Genomic DNA, 22,719 nt, shown 5'->3' with positions numbered 1-22,719 from the left:
ACCAGGAAAAGTGCTTTAGCTCTTATTGTGAAAACATTATCTAAAGGTGTAGCCTTACACTGCACTTTGCCAGCAAACACAAAAATGAGCATAATAAAACTAGATTCCTCAAGAACATTCAGTGCTCCATTGTAGAAAATATTTATCATATTAAAGCCACTGCTATAGAATGTTAAGTCCCTTCTCTCCTGACTTAACTGGAACTACATTTTTCATTCCTATTGTCTTCTTCTTTGATGTTTTCTCTGTCTTCTTGCTGTTTCCAGATGCTAGGTCTATGTATCCCCCAAAGGACATCATTCTGTTTTCTTTCTCTATCCGACCTTCCCTATATATATCAGTGAATCACAGCTCCACCTTCTACATAAATAGTTCCCCAATTCACATTCTGACCCTGACTCCTCCTCTGAGATTCAGACTCATATCTCCAATTAGCCAATATTTCAACTTATATGCCCTGTCTACCTAGATGAACCTGTTCAAAACACCTTAGATGAAACATTCAGGTAATATTCCTTGTATAAAAAGCATGTGTATGTAGCTATAGATGTCCTATATTGGCTTTTATAATCATAACCTAAGTGGCTGCATCCTGAATGCCCCCAAACACTCAGACATCTGGAATTCTTTAATGATTAAAAGGGGGAAGAAAAGGCTGAAAGCCTCATCCCATACAATGTTCCTCTTGATCTCTTGAAGGATTCTTGAAGAAGAGGGAACAGGTGGGACAGAATGGGAGCTTATATTTCTACTAGTCACCTCTCTAGTAATCCTGTGCTCCAATTTCCTGCTTTGGTTAAATTCTGAGTCTTAAGGGCTGCTTTCTTCCTTATGATGCACATGTGCCAATGACTCCCAGATCTGATCTCTCCCTTGAGTGCTGGAATAAATTTCCTAAATGCCTTTTCAATACGCAACTTGGGTATCTCACACTGCAAGTACACAAAACTGAACTGTCCCCCTCCACACACCTGTTTCTGTGATTTTCCCCATCTCAGAAAATGGCAGGACCATTCATCTAATTCCTTGAGCTAAAAATCCAGAAGTCATCTTTGATTTTTCTCTTTCCCACACATCCAGCAATCTCTCTGCTCTATTTTCAAAATATATCCTGAATCCAAGCATTTCTCACCCCTTCTGATATTTTCACATTCTCTCACCTGGACAACAGCAATTTTATTGACTATTGTTTTACTCTTTTCAGGCTTGCCACTCCACATTCTAATCGCTTCACAAAAGTCACCATGACCCTCCAAAACATAAGAACAAATGATCAGTCCTTAATTCTAAACTGTCCAGTGGCACCTCCTCCAAACCCTTGAGCATAAAGTCCTCTGTGATCTTGCAGACACCTACTACTCTATCTTCATCTCCAATCACGTTCTTCATTGTTTCTTAAAGCTCCAGCCACCAGTACTTTCTTATTCTTCCTTTAACACAACAAGCTTTTTGCATTTCAGGGCATTTGTACTTGATATTAGTTTCTACATGGAATGCTCTTTCACCAGATTTTTTATTCTCTATGATTTAGTTTAGATTTCTTCAACCTAGCATGATTATTTGTGATTAATTTTAATCTACACTATGAGAGTTCTTAGTGGTTGAACTGCTCTAAACTAGAATGTGCACTCCTTACCCAGGTGCTGTTTATCCCCTTAGGCCTTAATTTCTTTCTTTATAGCATTTATGATAACTTTAAATTCTATTACATATTTACTTGTTTACTTTTTCATTGTCTGGTCCCCCATCACTCCATAGAGTATAAGTTCCACAAAGGTGGAATCCCTTGAGACTGGCACACAACAGGCAACCAATACATGTTTGTAGATTGAACATGTGGGACTCATCATTCAACTTTTTTAAACTTCACTTTACTCATTTGTAAAATACAGAAAGTAATTAAAAGGTTGAGGGAAGTATACCCCTGAATACTTGATATTCCCTTTTCTATTTGTCTGTAGAGTAATTCAGCTCTATTTTCATCTGGCCCATCTTGGCTACACCCTGGGGGAGCATCACCATTCATATCAAGGATCCTATCAGTGTGTCTCAATAAACTAAAGACAGCTTTATATGTTAAAGAAATTTTGATATTTTTACAATTTTTTAACCTATGTATTTATTCTATCTACATATATATTTATATGGGATTATCTATGTATGCTATATATGTATGTATTCATGTACTCTATATTATATTTTACATTACAACTAAAGTTTACTGGATATTGTTCACTTGCATATTATTTATTACAAATTTTTCTCCCGTATGATTAGGTGTGGCAATAACAGTACTAATTGAAGTCTTCTCTTTTGCATTATAAAGACAGTTGTGGGCTTACACAGTGCTTACTGTTTCATGTGATGCCTCAGATTAACTTGAGAAATATCAAGCTGTGTAATTCAACATCAGCAACTCTGTTAGTGCCTCCTCAGCACAAGGATGCTACTTTTTTCTCCCCTCAGCCTCCCTCATCTTATTTAATTTTCCAGAAGAAATGTCAAGATATAGCCTGGAAAAAGCCAAGTAGGTGCAGCAGGACTTGACCAAATACTTTGGTAGCTAACCCCAAACCATTTTATTGTGCATATTCATCAACTATGTAATATCTGTATTTTTTTTAATCTTCTCTATTGCTAGTTTCACTTTTTAATTTTTTTAGCCTGAATCAAGACTGGTTGACTAATTCCCCTTGGAAATCCCCTGATAATTAATTTTTTACAGGTTAATCATTTTTATGAATTTGGCTGGACACACTCCTGTTCTTTGAGAAGATCACTTCCTTTCATTGGATATCATTTCTCCTTTGCAATGAACATTTTAGGAAATCATTTTCCATAGCTACGGTTATATATTATTTCCTATGAGTGAGTGGCATATCCCGTGATAACTTGCATAATTAGGAAGTAGAGAGTAACCTTCATTGAAACAAGGGTCACAACCTTCAGTTTGAGACAGAGTTATTGATTACAAAAGTATAGTCTGATATATTGTGGGGATCAGGGTGGGGATCCACCCAAACTCAACATGGAAGGACTGTTATCCACCAGTCATCTAAGCATGATAAGAATTTTGATGATGACAATAATAGTTTGATAACTATATATAGATGTCTATATTTATATATTTTATTCCAAACACCCTCCCCACTCCAAACTGGATGGTAAAGCAGGCAAGAGAGCATTCACTGAGGCCAAGATGAAGGAAAATATCTAGTAATAGATACTAGCGAAGGAGAAACACAGGGCTTCCTGCCCCGGCATATCTCACCTGCCTGTGAGACCACTTTATTAATTTGGATACTCTCAGTACCTCTAAAAAGTTTTGTGTTATTTTTCAATTATTAACACCATCTTCCAATTCTTAAGTCAAGATATTTGTGGGTATTAACGCATTAATCATCACCAACATCCTTGAGGAATTAGAAGAAACCTCATTTTGCAGCTGAGAAAATAGAGGCTGAAATCAATTAAATAACTTGCTCAAAGTCACCCAGGTTTGCAAACCCAGGTCACGTCCATCTTATTCCGATGTCCAACCTCTTAAATCCTAGGCTAGAGAGCTTACCTTGTCCCCACTCCACTACAATATGCTGCAGTACATGGAGTGATTGGTAGACAGTGGTGAAAGCCCCGGACCCAAAGTCACTGGACCTAGTTCCAAGCAGGGCCTGCCACTTGCCAGCTATGGTCACGTTGCCTACTTTCCCTCATATGTAAAATGGATTTTGATAACATTAGCTTTACATTCCTTATCAGCATCAAATTCAATAACACATGGGAAATGCTTGCACAACTGCAATGCACTGTTTCAATACATGCCATTGTGTTTCTTTGGAAGCATTCTTTTTTGCAGATTTTTAAAAATTGAAGTATAGTTAATTTACAATGTTGTGTTAGTTTCAAGTGTACAGCAAAGTGATTAAGTTATATGTATATACATATACTTTTTCGGATTCTTTTCCATGATAGGTTATTACAAGATACTGAGCATAGTTCCCTGTGCTATACAGTAGGTCTTTGTTTATCTATTGGAAGCATTCTTAAGTCACTTTTTAATGCAGATATTCTTTGTCTGAAAACGGATAGCTTGCTCCTCAAGGGTAGTAATTAGGCTATCATTTCTTGGAGCTGTTTGCTCCCAGAATTCATCCTGTGCTTGATAGAAAAGCCCCTCCCATCCCACTCCACTCAGGTTCCCATATTTATTTTACCTGATTAATCACACCCTCTGTCCCTTGGAGAGAGAAGGCAGAGGGGAACTGCTGAGAGCCCATGACTGCTGGGTGCTGATGTTGAGTTCTAGGATGTGTAGTGATGTGCATATGTATTGGGGGAGGCATGGATTGAAGGAGGGGGAAGCTCAAACAGATCTAACTTGTGTAGCTTTGGCTTATGTCTCTTAAAATAAAACTATTAGCAGACTTCCCTTCTTTAACGTAATTTCCATCCCTCTCTATTAGTCAATTTACCTGGCCATGTTCCTGAGATATCTAATCATAACCATGGGAGAGACCATTTTTTCTGATTTATTTATCTATTCCCCATTTTACACATTCTGCATTGATCATCATCTGTCCTCGTGACTTGCCCATAGTGACCAGTTCAATAAGTATGTCTGAAATAATCCCTTGGGCACCTGGACATTTTCCTGATCTTCTTGCTGGCTTCACTCCAGTTAGAAGCTAGGTGAAATACTACTTTAAAAAAATTCCTTATAGTAAAAATATCACCAGTGTCTTGGTGTGCCTCAAGATCCTTTTTCTTCCTATTAGAGGGAAATGCACTCCCATTTTCTCTCTCTCTCATACATTTATATGTATGTGTACAAATATATGTATAATTTTTTGCTTAAATAAACATATAGATAGATAATATTAATTGCATTGTGATTAGTGAGACCACTCTCCTTGTGCAGCTTATCACAGAATAATAGTGAAGAAGGATCTTATCCCACACAATACAGGAAATGGTTTCTTTCTCTCCTAAGTGCTAACCTTAGGATTCTCTGTTAATTTCCCAGGACTACCATAACAAAGTATCCCACATCATTACATCCTTTAAACAACAGAAATGTATTTTCTCACGGTTCTAGAAATTAGAAATCCAAAATCAAGGTGTCAGCAGGCCCATGCTCTCCCCAGAGGTCTGGGGGGGATGCGTCCCATACATTTCTCTTAGCTTCTGGTGCTACTAGCAATCCTTGCCTTGTAGCTGCACAGCTCCAATCACTGCTTCTGTGGTCATACGGCCGTCTCCCTGTGTCTCCACACTGTCTTCCCTTGGTAAGTGCCTGTCTCTGTGACTCTTCTCTTCTTATAAGGATACTAATCATATTGGATTAAGGGCCCAAGCTATTCCGATATGACCTCATCTAACACATTACATCTGCAATTACTCCATTTCCAAATAAGGTCACATTCTGAGGTTCTGGGAAAGACAAGAATTGGAGGGGCCCCTATTCGACCCAGTACAGATTCCCTATGATGCGGCAGCCAGAAATCAAAACCTGCCATTTCTTTGTTGCTTTGAAGGGCTATTTGCAAATAGCTAAGCGAACCTGCAGAGGCTTCAGGAGTAGGTTCTGGTGGAAAGAACCGGGTTATCAGGGCCGACTCTTCTGGCCCTACATCAGAACTCTTTTTGCACATACCTTCTACCTAAGACCTCTTCAGTCAGGTATAGTGCTGATATATAATACTTGGGCTCTAGAACACAGAGTTTTATAATTACATTCACAATCCTTTATCCTCAATTCTAGAATCTATAAAGAACTGAAAGCTGAATTTTGTTTTTTTTATTTTTTTCTAAATTGAGTACCAATTCTCTTCTGGTAGCAAAACCTGACCTGAATTGACACAGACCTCTTTATAATGTGAATATTTACATGTTTCACTGAAAAATTACTGTATTATATTAAGGGGTGCTGTCCAGACACCCCTTACACTGGGAGTTTTATGTTATATACTGTATACACTCCCTATTACTTTTTTTAATTCTGAAAAAATTTCTAAATATGAATTCCCAAATGCATCTGGCTCCAAGGATTTTGGAAAAGAAAATACAGGCCTATTCTTTCAATTATTTTTAATCCAATCAAGTAGAAAAGCTGCCACCATTAGCTTTGAGCTCTTCTAGTTCAGTGGTTCTTAGACCTGCCTGTGTACTGCAGTCACCTGGGGAGCTTTGGGACGAAGTGAGAGAGTAGCATTGACATATATACACTACCAAATGTAAAACAGATAGCTAGTGGGAAGCAGCCGCATAGCACAGGGAGATCAGCTCGGTGCTTTGTGACCACCTAGAGGGGTGGGATAGGGAGGGTGGGAGGGAGACGCAAGAGGGAGGAGATATGGGGATATATGTTTACATATAGCTGATTCACTTTGTTATACAGCAGAAACTAACACACCATTGTAAAGCAATTATACTCCAATAAAGACGTTAAAAAAAAAAAAGAAATCCTAAGGCCTGGCTTTACCGGAGGCCAGTTTAATCGGAATCACTGCAGGCAGGACTTAGGCATCACCATTTCTGAATCTCCCCAGCTAATTCCAATGTCTAATCAAGTTTAAGAACAATGGCTCGTCCTAACCCAGCCATTCCCACAGTCCTTTCTGGTTGAGCCAATCCGAAGTCCATTCCAGACTCTCCCATGACTGGATACTGACAACACCCCCCCACCATGAGGCACAAACAGCTGCAGACAGCAACTGAAATTGGTAAAAACAAAAGGAATTCACAGGTTATGGGCTGAATTGTGTCCCCCCTGCCACCGCCACCAAAATATATGTCCTAACCCTGAGGACCTTATTTGGAAATATGGTCATTGCCAGTGTAGTTAGTTAAGATGAGGTCATACTGGAATGGGGGGGGGGGTCTTTAATTGGATACAACTAGCATTCTTGTAAGAAGAGCAGAAGAAAGACACACAGAGAGGAGAAGCCCATGTGAAGACACAGAGGTTCCCGGGACAGCCATGTGACAACAAAGGCAGGTATTGGAGTGATGCATCTAAAAGCCAAGGATTTCTGGCAAACACCGGAAGCTAGAAAGAGGCAAGGAAGGATTCTAGATTTCAGAGGGAGCATGGCCCCAGCTAAAACCTTGATTTCAAACTACGAGAATAAATTTCTGTTATTTTAAACCACCTAGTCTGTGGTACTTTGTTCCAGCTGTCCCATGAAATGAATACACCCCATTTGTGGGAATGAAGCACAGCCCTGTGTTGGAATGTCCCCAGAGCTCTCAAGCTCCACCATGAACAGCTAGTCATGGATGTCAAAGCGCTGTAACTAGAGGTGATTGAAGGGGACAGCTGTTTCGCCATGAGAAATGGAAATAATCGTAACTAACATTTATTGAGGGCTTCATACCTTCCAGGCACACATGACCTACACGAGCTCATTTAATCCCAAACAACTCTTTGAATTAAATACTATTTCAATGCTCATTTTAGAAAAGAGAAAGCTGAGGCTCCCAGAGATGAAATAATTTGCCCAATGTATTACAGTAATGAGAAGAAGAGCCAGGATTTGAACCCAGTGGTACCTGACCCTAAAGCGCCTGCTCTCCATGTCAGCTTGGGAGAAGGAAGAGTCTTGGTGAGCACAGGGATCTCATCAAGGCGACTTTCTTTAAGAGTCAGAGGCTTAGTTCAGTCCGTTGCGCTGCAAGAGTGGGAACCATGGCTCTGCAGTGACAAGCACAGGAGTTTGGCATTTGCTCTTGCAGCTGCCAAAAAGAATTAAACCAAGTGAATGAAAGCACAGGAAAGGCAACAACAAAAATGCCAGCACCAGCAGCAGCAGCAGGAGGGAGGGCCCAATTACTACTGGTTGAAGTGTGAGGAAAATTAAAGTTGGTGATGGTTCAAGGTTCTGTTGAAATTCCAAAGCAGTGGGCTTGCATAACCATGAAACATGGAAATTAAAGTATTACTGATGCTCACACTGTTTATTTCAGGACTTCATTTTCTGTCTCGCTTTGTCTCAACAAGTCTCAATTCAGTCACGCACTAACCACCACAGAGAAAGGAAAAAAGATAGAGATGTGTGTGAATGTGTGTGTGTGTAAAAATGTAAATAAATTAGGAACAGGGAAAACTACAAAAAGCATAATCTACTTTGCTTCTGGCTATGCCCATGAAAACTAGGAGAACTGAAACAAATTGCAACCATGATAAGGTCCCAACAAATTAAAAACATTTTTCAGGCAAAAGTTTTCTGAATTCACCAACCAAAGCATTGATAACATCTGAATCCTTGACAATAACAGTGACTAGATACACTGAGCATTTCCTATGTCCCAGATGCAGACACAGTTAATCCCCATACGAACCTTCCAAAGAAAGCACGATTATCACCATATTGGAGAGGGAGAAACTGAGCTTACAAAACCGGAATAACTGGCACCAGGTAATAAAGCTACTAAGAGGAAGAAACAAGATTTGAAACCGGGGTTGACTGTCTGATCTGAAAGTTAGATCTCTAAGTCACCGTGTCATTTTTCTCCCGTGGTACTTCGGCCCTCTAGCTGATACTACCCACCCTGCATTGTTCAACGCCTTCCCTCCCCTTGGCACTTCTCATAGTTCTGTAAGTGCTACGTGTGTGTTGATGACTAATTGCACAGCTTTATTTTTCTCAGACTAAAGATTTGCAAATCTTTGCAAATCAAATCAGCAAAAGCAACCCAAGCTTACCTTCCCACACACTTGATGACAATGCCTTCTTCAGTGTGTTTGTATTATACTTGAGGCAAACAATGGTTTTTCCCATAGCCTTTTCAGAGCAGAGCGACTGCACAAAATTTCAACTAAGGCTCCTGTTCAATTTTCCTAACACAGTACTCACTAGCCAACTTGTAGTTTGAAAATTAAAAAATTATATCTGCGCACCAAAATTTGATTTCATTTGGTTCCCCTAAACAAAAGAACAGGACAAAGATGGTTGTTGTTTACCCTGCCCTTCCCCATCACAGAGCAACACCAGTACAACACAGTAGGTCCCTGGGAGGATGGCAAAAGTAGATTGTTTTTATGCCTCGTCCTTTCAGAATATGGATACAAGACTAAAAGATCAAATTCAGCAAAAGAAATGCCCTTAAGTAATAAGATCATCTTTTTTTAAAAGTTCAGAAATTTTGTAAAGATTTACAAAAATGAAAAAAGAAAGAAAGTGAACTGGAAAACTTAATATACAGATTCTCAAGTTCAGTCCGAATAAACAATATTTGGAGAAAATTTTGCCTCACTGATCATGATACTTTCTGATCAGTTGACAAAGATGGTTATAGAAAAAGAGTTCTGGGTCAGAGATGGTGCTAAATGGTCACCATATCCTGTTTCATATTCCTCATTCCTGAAAATAATAAAAAACTGTATTTTCCCACCCCTCGAAGGGTGGTGAAGGCATAAGATAAGTTCTAGCCAATAAATTGTGAACAGAAGTGACAAGTCACTTCCAGGATGAGGCGCCACATGGAGGAAATTCAATTCTCTATTGCCCTCCCTCAGTGATCAAGGAGGTCTCTTACCGAGATGCTAGAGACATAAAATCCCCTGCATTGTTGAGCTCTGGAAATGTTTCCCTGGAGAGTCACCAAAACCTGTAGCAGATTTCATGCAAGTGAGGTATATAATTCAACAGGAAAACCATTTGAGCCTGGTGTTTTCTTTGTGGAAAGGGTTTCAATAAGGAACTTTGTTTCTTTAATAAGTGGAGTGATATCTTGAAATTAAAGTATTACTGATGCTCACAATGTGTATTTCAGGATGCCATTCTCTATCTCACTTTGTCACAGCAAATCTTGATTCAGTCATGCACTTACCACCATATTTATACAGGAAACATTGTCCATTTTTCTCTATTTTTAATCTTTTTTTTGTATTTCGTTGACTATTTTACTCTTGTATTTATTGTTTCCTTCTTTCTACCTCTTTTGGATTTGCATTATTTTTTTTCCAGCTCCCTAAGGTGGAAAGGTCTTAAGGACTTCTTGGGTCATTGATATTAGACCCTTCTTTTTCAATATAAGCATTTAATATTCCATGTGTATTTGAAAAAAAGTACATTCTCCAGCTGTTGGCTGGAGTGTTTTGTGACAATTAGGTAAAGATGATTGATGGCATTGTTTATTGAAATCTATATCTGTAATATCTTTTTTCTTAAGTTGTCCTATTGATTGCTTAGAAGAGGGTATTAAGAATCTTTCGCTATAATTGTGGATTTTTCTATCTTTCCCTTTGATTCTGTCAATTTTTGTTTCAGGCATTTTGTAGTTCTGTTATTGATATTAGGTACACATATATGTCTTCCTGATGAATTGGCCCTTTCATCATTATGAAATATCCCTCTATCTCTGGGAATCTCTTGTCCTGACATATTCTTTGTCTGATATTGATAGTCACTCTAGCCTTCCATTTGCTTTCAACTTATCTGTGTTTTACATTTAAAGTACATATCATACAGATAGAATGTAGTTGGGTCTTTTCAAAAATCTAATATGACAATGCCTTTTAACTGGAGTGCTTAGAGCATCTACACTTAATATCAGTTTTGAGATAGTTGGATTTAGGTCTACCATTTTACTATATGCTTTTTGGTTGTCCCCTCAATTTTTGTTCCTTAGTTCCTCCTTTTCTGCCTTCTTCTAGATTAACTGAATATTTTTAGAATTCAATTATAATATATATATTGAATTTTTATCAATATCTCTTTAAATTAATTTTTTGTTGTTGAGATTACAACATAAATCTTTGACTTTTTAGAGTCTACTTAGTGTTAATATTGCATTACTTCCCAAAAAATGTAAGAGGCTTGCAAATATATATGGCCGTTTACTTCTTTCCTTTGTCCTTTATGCTAAATTTGTCACATGCATTACAGCTATATACACTGCAAAACTCCATGATTAATTATTGTAATTTTTACTTTAAAATCTTTTTTTAATTAAGAGGAAAATATTGTCTATTATATTTGACATTATATTTATGAAGTCCAGGACTCTTCATTTCTTCCTGAAGACCTGAGTTCCCATCTGGGATCATTTTTTTTCATCTTGAAGAACTCCCTTTAGCACTTTTTATAGTGTGGGTTTGCTGGTGACAAACTCTCCTACTTTCTTTTTATCTGAAAATGTTTTTGTTTTGATTTCATTCTCTTTTTTCAGCTTTATTAAGGCATAATTCATTCCTAAAGAATATTTTTACTCGATATAAAGTTCTGCTTTGAGAGTTTCTTCTACGTAGCCTTTAGAAATGTTGTTCCACTCTTTTCTGGCCTTCACTGTGACTTATGAGAAGTCACAAATGGTTTTAATCAAATTGTTCACCTGAATGCCTGTGCCTTTTTTCCTCTGCCTGCTTTCCAGATTTTCTCTTTATCTTTGCTTTAGCAGTTTGACTATGATATGAATAGTTGATTTTCTTTGCATTTATATCTTTCTCATTCACAGAACTTTTTGAATCTAAAATTAATTTTTAAAAACTTTTTATTAATTTAGGTAATTTCAGTAATTGTTTCCTCAAAATTTTTTCTCTATTATCTATCTCCTCTTTTTATGAGGCTACACTTAGGCCTTTTGAAATTGTCCCACTGGGCCCTAAGACTTTGTTCTTTCTTTTTAAAAAACAGTTTTTTCCTCTGTTGTTTAGATTGGATAATTTAAACTCATCTATTTCTATGCTTACTATCTTTTTGTTCTATCATTTCCAACCTGCTCTTAAGCCCATCCAGTGATTTTTTTTTATTCCAGATATTTTATTTTTCAGTTCTAGAAGCTCTATTGATTTTTTATAGCTTATATTTCTCTGTTAGGATTTCATACCTTTTCAATAATTATGAACATACTTTTTTTTTTTGCTTTTTATTTTAATTTTTTTGGCTGCATCAGGTCTTAGTTGTGGCACTTGGGATCTTCGTTGAGGCATGCAGGATCTTTCATTGTGGTGCAATGACTTCTCTCTAGTTGTGGTGTGCAGGCTCCAGGGCACGTGGGCTCTGTAGTTTGCAGCAGGAGGGCTCTCTAGTTGAGGCATGCGGGCTCAGTAGTTGTGGTGCGCAGGCTTAGTTGCCCCGCAGCATGTGGGATCTTAGCTCCCTGACCAGGGATCGAACGCACGCCCCTGCATTGGAAGGTGGATTCTTTACCAATGGACCACCAGGGACGTCCCTGAACATAGTTTTCTTTATTTTTTTTTTAGTGTAGTTGTAATAGTTGCTTTAAAATCCTTGCCTGCTAATTTCAAAATTAATTTTTTTTCTGGATATTGTGATTTTTTTTTTTTTTTTATTGTGGAGACTCTGTATTATGTTATTTCCTTCAAAGAGTATTAATCATTTTATAGCAGATAGTTAAACTGGCTGGAACTCAAACTACAAATTCTTTCTACCCTGCACTCGACAGCAGCAGACTCCCTTTTCCATTCTTTTAGCCTTTGCTATGTTGTTTGGAGTCTGTTCTTGAAGCCAGAAGTCTGATGATTTTCTCGCTAAGTCTGATGATTTTCAGCCCTACAGAGTTTATACTGGGGACTGCTGTCACCTTAAGAGTGTTTAAAGATTTGGAAACTCACTCAGCGTTCTTCCCTTCTTCTAAGTGTTGACTCCACTCTAGTATTTTCCTGGTTTGGTCATTTTCATGAACCTTCAGGTATTAGTTCTTTAAATTTCATCCAGTGTTTACAAGTATTACTTGCTGTAGGGTTAGTCCAATAGGACCTACTTGGCTATTTTGAGAAGTAACACCTCCCATGAGTGAGGAATAAGCTTTGTGTTACCTACTGGTATTAGGAAGTGACTTGTACTGCAGCATGATTTAGGCTGTCTTGACTACTGCAAGGTACCAACTACAGTATTTTTGTTTTTATTTTTAAATAATACAGTTTTTTTGGAAGCAGAGCCTCTTGAGTTTTTATATAAGGTGTTTAAAAGTATAATGTCATTTTTATTGGCTTTCATAAATTTGCTGTGGGACATTGATCTTGCAAAATAAAATTTGTTAGTCATGGTACTTTTCACAAGAGTAACCCTGGCAAAGTTAATAGATTATTTTATTCAACACTGATTTTCTTAATATTAGTACCATACTTTCCTGCCCATTGAGATATCCTAAATTTTTTTCCTCACAATTTAAATTATTCGAGACACTTTATATTTTTAAAACTTAAAGCTTTAAACCAAACCACCTAATTGTTCTCGTAAGTATTTTATTTCATTATAGAATGATGCTGCACTGCTTTCCCTCTCTATAATCTATGTCTCCTCCTTCCAGTCACAGGAGCCTGGACTGTTAAAGCTAATTTCATTTCAAACAATCCAATAGAATTATAATAGTAATTAAATAGCTTTTGCTTTGAGCTTTTATTTAACATTCACTGATAAATTATCAAACCCCCACTATTCACAAATCTATCATTTCCCTCCAATCTTTGATAGGTGAGGGTAGGGCTACCTGTGGTTCACATATTCACTGTTAGTAAATAAAACATGCAGTGTCTAGGAAATTATATAATATTGTCCAACTTCACACACTGGGATCATATACTTTAACTTATAAAAAAATTCTTCAGACAAGTTGGGGATTTAGGTAATTGTCCAAATTCTCTAATGGATTCAAGAATCTCAATTCTCCATTCTTAAATATCTTCCTGTAATTTAAGAAAAACAGAGAAGTTTTGTTCCCATTTATTGCCTATCTCTTCTTCCATTCGTTCATTTACTCTATGTCCTTTTTGTTTCTCACCCCTGTGGTCCCACCTTTTCTGGTTGGTTGGCAGTGCTGCTCCCAATGGCTCCCTACTTCAATGGCACAGGTTATTATAGGTTCTTTTTTTTTTTTTAATAGGAAAAGAGTAGAAGAGAAAGGAAACTTATTCTGCTCTCAGGGTGTGGGGTCAGTATGAACATTTTTTTCACACCGCCTTGATTAATTATTCTATTAGCATTATGCAAGCAAGTCTGCACCCTTCTCATATTCTCACCTGGTATGTCTTCTAACCTGACAGAAGAAAGGAGAAGGAGAAAAACCTAAAACATTATGACACCTACACCAGGTGTTGCAATAGGTACAGTGGAGCAGTGGTGAATGAAAGCTCAGTCTAGTGGAAAGTCAAGTATATATACAAATAATTCTAACATAATGTGGAACAGATCAGGGCTGCAGGATTTACAACATTATCAAATACTGGGAAAGGAGTATAACTCTGTTACTTTGCCTAGAGGGTTTCAGAAAGTTTTAAACACAAGGATATGACATTTGAACTGAATTGAACTGAATCACACCATTAGCCCTTAGTATGACAATTCTTCCTACCTGCAGTATCCTTTCTCAACTCTTTCTTTGCATGACTGACACTATTCTTCAGGCATTTGCCTAAGTGTTACCCAGTTACAAGAATCTTCATGATTACACCTTCAGTGATGATAAACTCTACCAGTCTATCACAGCTCCCTCTTAATTTTCTTCCTACAGTTAATCACCTCTTTATTGATGACGTCTTTAATCATTTCTTTGCATTCACTCATTTATTGTCTGTTTCACCAACTTGAATGTAGGCTCCATGAGGGTAGGAATCTGCATCTTAGTCACTATTATATTCCTGGTGCCTAGCCTCATGTCTGGCACATAGCAAGTGCTGGATAAATTTGATCAAATTAATTTTAATCTAGCTGTGTGTTTGTATGTCTATCATCTCCATTAGATTGTGAACCTCTAAACAGAAGCCAGTTGTAATCATTTTGCAATTTCTTTTTTGTACAGCAATTCCTCCTGCCCTCTCACACATGGTAGGTGCTCAATAAGTTCTTTGTGCATAAATAAATACACAGATTATTCCATTATCCACTACTTTTATTGGAAGGAAGGTTAAAAAAACATTCTAGGCTGGAATTAAAAAAACTTTTTCAGAAAGTTTAAGGAAAAAATAAGTTGTGTTACTCCAACTTAAGCAAAAACGGTTCTGCCATCTCACAGGAAGAAAGACAATCTCTGAGACCACTTTCTATATTTTATTGGGGATAAAATAGTGACAAGATGAAATATTCAAGAATGTGACCAATAAATAGAACGCTGTTGAAAATGTTTTGATTTTTATCCTTGGACTTATCTTGGTATATTAGCAGTTTACAAGGTGACAAGAGATGACATTTCCTCCCTGCCAATGTTTGGTACATTCTCTTTGCCTGAAATGTGGCAAACATCTTGAATTTATGCCTTGATGTCTCAATTTTAACTTCACGAGGCCCTTCAAGTGGCAATTCTACCAGCATGAAGATGAGTCAGAGCCAACAGAAGTATAAACTTTTAAGAGTAAGCACTGATTTAAGTAAGCACTGATTCTAAAATCAGTAAGTCTGATTTTAAAACCTATACTTGCCTGTAATAAAACTGTTTTTTAGTTTTATGCTTTAGTAGGACTTTTTAAAGTCTAGTACCCATTTCCTGTCATAATAATCTTGGAGTCCTTGACCAGGGCTAAAGAAACCACTATAAAGGTCAACTGAATGATAATTAAACATCTGGCCAGAGCCTTTGCTGTTGAGTCCATTCAAAATGAACAAATATTGAATACCTACTATGGGCACAGCCAGAATCAAATAGATATCACTGGTTCCGTCATTGTGTGCAGTCTGGTGGGAGATGCTGGCATCAAAGCAGGCAATTACAGTTCCACATGGTGAAGGCTAGAACAGGATATACGTGTGATGCCATGATAGCTCTTAGGAGGGGCACCTAATCTACACACAACCAGGAAGAGCATTCCCCAGCTGCATGTCAAATGCTATAAAAGATATCTTGATGCTGGTTTATTTTTTCCAGAATAATCTGTATCTTCAGAGTAGCTTTTCTTTAAGCATTGCCATCACACTCTTATTTATTGAATTTTATCCTTAGAATACTCAGTGGTAATGGATACTCAATCTATCCTATCCTTAATTTATGTCTAAATTAAGCTGGTGCTCACATAACAAAGCCACCTCTGAACTCCAGGTTATGAGAGTTCCCTGCTGCTAAAAAGATACATGTTTAGGCTAGTTTTGTCACTCAATAACTAATCTTCAGTGTGTGAGAACCAAGACTGATCTGCTTTATATCTCCAGAGTAATTATTAGAGCAAGTATCTGGTGCATCAAAATTTTTGAATTGGTGGGGTCTGAATTTATGAGATGAACTAAACTTGATACAGAAAAGCAATTAAATTTTGTAAAGCATAGGTAAGAAAGAAAAGCTTAAACCGCATCAGAATAATACCAAGCTCTTATGTGGCATATCTGGAGAAGTTGCAAGGTAGAGATCTCGTGGAGATACTGGTCATTGGAGATAATATGGTCAGATTAAAAAATTCTATCTACCCTACTCACATGACCCACTAGTACTGAGCACTCACTCTCTCCCAGCAACCAGGGTGATTATAGCTTATTGTATGTATTGGCTTAGATGTTTTTCTTTACTATTAGACTGAGAGTTTCTTGACAGTTGGGATCAACTGGTGGTGCAGTTGAATCCTAACACCTAACATAGCAGTAACATGACTGTGGTACATAAGGCAGGTTCGATCAACCTGTATTTGACAGTATTAATTATACTGTCAAATAATTAATTGATTGGTTGAACAATTAATTTAAAATGTTGAACATTAAGCAAATTGAATAGCTCCCTGAAGACAGCTATCTCTGTGGACTGTTTTGTTCACGTTTGATTCCAGAGCACTTAAAGACACTCAATACATTTTTGTTGAATGAGTGAGCAGAGTCACTCATGTCTAAGTACAGTAATGTAGATGTGTCTCTACAGACAAAAGTTTATCAACAGAGTGAGAATCCTGCAGATATCTAAAAGATGCTTAGAGTTGCAGGAAGAACCCATAGAGGCTACTTAATTCAAATTCTCATGTGTCGGTTGAAGAAGAAGCAGCTTCCTTTACCTGGATATTCCCTTTGCTTGTCCACTCTGGTTATGAACTTCAGGAACAAGCAGAGGAAAGTATATTTTGCGTGAGCAGAAGAATAAGAAATAGGGTTTTTCAGCCTCCAACCGAGAAACATAGTTTACTTATTTAGGATGGAATTTTATTTGCACGTCAAGATCTATCCAGCCAGGATTAGAGCCATGTGAGAAAGAAAAAAAAATCCCAGCCATCACAGCACTGGCAAAAAAACACATTTTCACAGGTTAGCAATAAAGCAAAACATTTTTCATTCTTGCCTCAAATTTTTGGCACAGTCAGGGGACAATTTTCTCAAATAGACGGGAAGAGCAAAGAGGATGGCAATATGTAAGTGGAGTGGTCATAAACACTGGAAAAGGATGAACATTCTAGATGCTGGTCAAAGGCCTGATTTTTTGAGGCGTCCTTAGCAGGGTTTCTTGCTTGCTTTCCGTGTCTGTTTCTTTCTTTCCTTTTTACTGAAAGGCATATTTTCCTATCCATTAAGATTTATAGTTTTCTGCCAACTACTTCACTGGAACAAGTTTTCCCTTTAATTTAACAATGCACATATTAGACTGTAATGTACCCATAAAAACTTCTTCTTGGATAGTGCATTTCTTTAGGACTCAAGACAAATAGAAATGCAGTATATGCCATTTGAAAGCAAGTATGGCTCCCACTTATTTATTAGGCGAGTGTGTTGGTGCCACCGTCATTTCACCAGGAGGTCAAATTCAATAAATTAAACATCTCCAGGTTGGGACAAGCACATAATCTAATGGTTTTCCAGAAAAATAGGACTGTCATTGACTTCTCTGGCTCATTTGATCTTCTGTATGGCTTACCCGTTAGCTGGGCTCCAAGAAATCCATCTTCATTTGCCCATCATTGCCAGACCCATGGACTTGGTGGCATTCGCCATAGCACTCTAAAACAATGAAGGTTTAAAAAAGGGATTTAAAAAGAGAGAAAATTTCTTAATCATGCTTTCATAACTTTTGGTGAACAGTTGGTTTAAATTTCCAAATCACTCTTTTCAAAAGGATAGTATCAAAACACATGCAAAAAATAAAAGTCTAAATAAAGCACAATAAATTATTTCACTGCTAAGGTATTAGATTTCAAAGAGAGAAAAGAGTACACATAAGGATATTAGAGTGGACTCTATTGGATCTTTGGGAATTGCTGTCAGATATTGATGAAAACAGAGAGACTGTAGGAGATCAGATAAAAGAGAGAAATGATTACATTTGGAAGAACAATGTGGAGTACGTGGCCAACAGAGATTTCAAATGTAAGCTAATAGCAACCCACGAAAGAACAAAGTTGGAGCCAGTCCCACATTTTTAACCACATTTACAATCATTCAGCATCTGTAAAAATTTTTACATAGCATTTTTCCTCATTTCAAAATTTTCAAAATACATATTTAATAGGTTTAGCATGTCAGTCAGTCATTTCATCCACGGGCAGTGAAAAGGATTTGTGTTTTTTAAAAATGATCTGGGTTTTGATGCTGCTGCCCTTTCAGCTCTGTCCCAGCCAGCTGTAATCACGGCTGATTCGCAGCCCAGAGATGCTGTAAACAATGTGTTCTGTACATTTCAGCATCCACGCTGCTGAGAAAACCCATCACCTCATACTTTCATCTTCTTTCTCCCAAGTTTCACACCCCAGCAACCTGGAACAGAGGGAGTGCATTTTCAAATTTCTTACTGTTCTCCTTACCTTACCAAAAATCACCAAAGAGAAAAAAAAGATAAAGATTTGCCCAAAACATGTCTTCCTATCTGATAGGAATATTAACCGTTATATTCAAAATGATCAAAGATGACTCAAACTGAAACAAAATTTGAGAAAATAATAATTGAAAAGCCAGCTGGGACAGTAATTGGGAAATTGAGCTGGGTCGGCCAGTTGTGCAAAGGCAGGGTTGTCAAGTACACCTGGACTGAAAGCCCCATTTGTGATGATCTCATTATACTAAGACAACCTGAAGTGGTCACAGCATGAGTGGTTGTCTGTTTCATTTCAACTATATAGATGTTACTTCATCACAAGATGCAAGCTTTCCAAAGTGCCCCCAGTTGCATTCCATCCTTTCTTTCTATCCCTAGTTGTCTGTATTTACACCAAGTCAACAATTGAAAAGAAAACAGTATTAATAGATGTCAAAGGCATGCTAGAAGGGCATTCTGAACCAATTAATTAATAGCATAGATCCTACTCTTCCTATAGCTTAGGATCAATTACAACAGAGATTTGCTTCTGGATGGAGCATCAGTACTTCTATTATGGGGTAAGAGCACCTCAATTAATAGCTGATTGTCTTTGAATTGGAGAGTTTTCCTATCTTTGTGGGCAATAGAAAAGAAATACAAGAGAAATATGTAGGTGCAAACCTCTCAACGTTACCCAAATTGTACTGTCATTTATAAACCCTAAACTGATTTGATATCAAAACTTTGGTGTTGCATAAACAGAGTTTTGGAAAGCTTTTCCACTCAGCTCATTTCATCTGCCATCTGTAACAACTCCATATTGACTCCATATTTATGTGACTCTATATTCCAGAGGTTTATAACAGAATACTGTGACTTGCCGTTGAATTACAAAAAGAATTATGCAAATATGGTATAACACAGAGCATTTCCTTAGTAGAGATAGTTTAGGAAGGGGGTTTATTTTCCTGATTTGCTTTCTCAGATATAAAGTCTTCCCAATTTTACTGGAAGTAGAAAACATAGCTCAGGGTAGTACAGCATTATTAGAAAATTTGCATCTGTTGGTACTTTTCAGTAATAACCCTGGGACAGATTTTTGAATTTGTTTCAATCTTGATTAGCGTTGACAAAATGAACAACAAAAAATATTTCTACACAATGGCAAATCCTTATTGAAAATAATACTGTTTTAGTTTGAAAAAAAAAAAAAAGATTTTTCAAGGATAGCCTTCCACTTCATATTTTGAAAGAAAAAAAAAAAGTACTAGCGAGAATTAGTGTCTTCCTCACAAGAAGTTACATTTTCATCTGAGATGATTTAGGTGGCATGATGGTAGGGATATGGGCAAAATAACCTTTTAGTTAAAATGTCTTGCAATTCTATAATGAATTGATGTCATGGCTCTTTGGGTGTTTTTCTTCCCGGGGTCTCTTATCACCTTCTGATTTCTAGATAACAATCTAATATTGTGGTTAAGTAAAAGTGCTCTGGGGTGAGACATCTTGGGCCTGAGATCTCAACCAATTCCTTACTAACTGTGAAATTAGCAAGTTACTCAACTTTTCTTAGCCTCAGTTTCCTTAACTATAAAATAGTGGCCATATTTCTTCCATCGTAAAATTGTTGTGAAATTGAGACAATGTGTAAAAAATGTTTCATTCACTGCCAAGTATATAGTAATTGTACTATATGTAATATTAAATTGGCAAAATTTTTATAAGAAGAGAGTGATTATCTGCTGCTTAGCAATCTGGCTAAGGAAAACTATAAGCCTTGTAAAGTATGGAAGCTCTTTTCCCCCCAGGACAAGACCCTCAGACTTCCAGCACATGGTTACTGCTCATGACCTCTTCCTACACCCAGTCAATATGTTATTACTATTTTATCAAGTAAGTTAAAACTTCTCTCCTCTTAAACCCACACACTCCTCAATGGTCTAAGTTCTCCATACCTTAACGGGCAGAAGGACTTTCTCCCAATGTTTTATTTTGTTTTCACTCTACCCTAATGACCACTCCTCAAATCCAAGTTTATTATCCTGGAACTATTATTGTTGTAAATCAAATTCCAAAGAAAAACAATATCAGTAGATTTCTTTTCACTTCATGTATTATCGAACAATATGAAACATAGATCTAACAAAAACACATGTCCTCAATCTGTGAAGAAATGCCCCTAGGTTGACCTGCAGATTTGGTTTCATATCACTGACTCCTCTAAGAAAAAGAAACAAAATAAGAGCAGAGTGCCCCTGCTGATTATCTTTGAAGAACCTCCCTCATGTGATGGAGATGTGTTCGGCTGTAAGAGGTTTTTCAAATGGGTGTTGTTTAGTTGGTTTCTTATTATTAAATTGTCTTTTATTCACTTTAAGGGTGTGACAGATAAAAATATTCACTTTCAAAAGCTAATAGGTATCAGTTATCTATTGCTATATAAAAAAACTACCCCAAAACATAATGACTTACAAGAGTGACCATTTTATTTGCTTATTGTTCTATATGTCAGCCATTTGGGCTGGGCTCAACTGGGAGGTTCTTCTGTTTCTGTTACCTAGGGTCACTTATGCAGCTGTAGTCATCCAGTGATGAAACTGGAGCGTTATGGGCTACGTTGGCCTCCCTGACATTTCTGGAGATTAGTGGTAACCGTTGGCTGGGACACATGTCTCCAGTAGGAGAGCTGGGCTGGTGGTTAGTTTCCAGAGTACAAGAGCACACACTGCAAGACCTCCTGAGAATTAGGTTCACACACCATCCCTTCTACTGCATTCTGTTGGTCAAGGAAAGTCATGTGGCCAAGACCAGGGGCATGTACACACAGAGAGGAATCATAGCAGCTATGTTGCAAATATCTTACCATACCACACAAACCTTTGTAAGAATAAATTAAGCCATGTTTAATTTCTACTCAGCTTCCTGATTCATTTAGCTGATTTTTTTTCTTACTATACTCTGTGTGCCAGGTGCTACTGATACAGCTCTTGCTCTAAGTGATTTCACCTCTGCCAGAGAAGGAAGTTTAGTAGATTTCCTGGATGGTGAGTGGCCCAATGACCACGTGATGCGATTAGTTGTTTTCAGTTGAACTGCTGAACCTGGCCAGTAATTGCAGAGATGTGTGCCATTCATCACAAAATGGACTGGGCAAGAAAGATTACACGTGTTGTTTATAAACCCAACCTCATTACTTCATGACAACAAATGAATAGAATCAAGCAAATCACGAAATACTTTTTTTTTTTTTTGCTAAGACTGAGTTAATTATATTGTCATCAAACTTGAATGACAGAACAGGTTTTTGATCCCCATTTGAAGCAGATTAGGGTGGTAGTTAAGAACTTGGCTATACAAAAGAAAAAATATATATATATAATGTCTCCATATTCTCACCATAAAATATAGGCTATACTAAAATCTATCTCATACAATTATATTGTGGAATAGAGAAAAGAAAATGCAAAGTGTATAAAAATCTTCATCTTCATTTATAACAGTATTATTTTATAACTAATGAAGAAAAACAACCCTCTTTTAGAACTGTTTGTGGAAAGATCCAGAATCTAAACTTAACTTATGTGTCCACAGTTTCTCTCCTTTACCCCCTACCTTTCAAGGATCTTGGAAAACCAAACAAAAATTAATAGAAGAAGGTAGTAGATGTAGTATACTGGTTTGAATTGGGAATCAACTTTCTTTTCTTGAAACATTTTTTTTACTGGATGCAACATGAAGAAAAAAGTGTGTGTGTGTGTGTGTGTGTGTGTATTTACTACTGATGATAGCAAATGACTTTTGATTTTCTTTCTTTCTGATAGAAACTCTGCTTTCTTGTAATAGATGTTTTTTTTAATCCCTTACTCCACCAGATGTATTGAGCATGGGATAACAGAAAGAAAGAACACTCACTTGACATACTCTAAATTCATTCCAGGGTCAAGAACTGCCAATTCAGAAACAAGGACTAAAATTCATGACATAAGAAGGAAGGTCATATTTCTGTGTTTTCAGTAAAGATACGCCAGGAGCCTGCTATTTAGGCCTAAATTTCCAATTTAAGAA

The 22,719-nt window shown here is 37.2% G+C and overlaps 1 long non-coding RNA gene across 2 annotated transcripts in view; it reads right to left on the bottom strand.

Annotated features, from left to right (window-relative positions):
• LOC132376608 (uncharacterized) overlaps positions 1–22,719 on the bottom strand; it is a 327,563-nt gene that overhangs the window by 126,272 nt on the left and 178,572 nt on the right. For both annotated transcript variants that reach the window (XR_009506390.1, XR_009506389.1), the window contains exon 3: positions 17,779–17,861. This is a non-coding gene — a long non-coding RNA (uncharacterized LOC132376608). The remainder of the gene's footprint in view (positions 1–17,778; positions 17,862–22,719) is intronic.

The sequence above is a fragment of the Balaenoptera ricei genome, chromosome 1 (genome assembly GCF_028023285.1).
Source record: "Balaenoptera ricei isolate mBalRic1 chromosome 1, mBalRic1.hap2, whole genome shotgun sequence".
NCBI lineage: Eukaryota > Metazoa > Chordata > Mammalia > Artiodactyla > Balaenopteridae > Balaenoptera > Balaenoptera ricei.
Note: the sequence above shows the minus strand (reverse complement) of the source record. Positions and strands in the feature narration are given on the sequence as shown.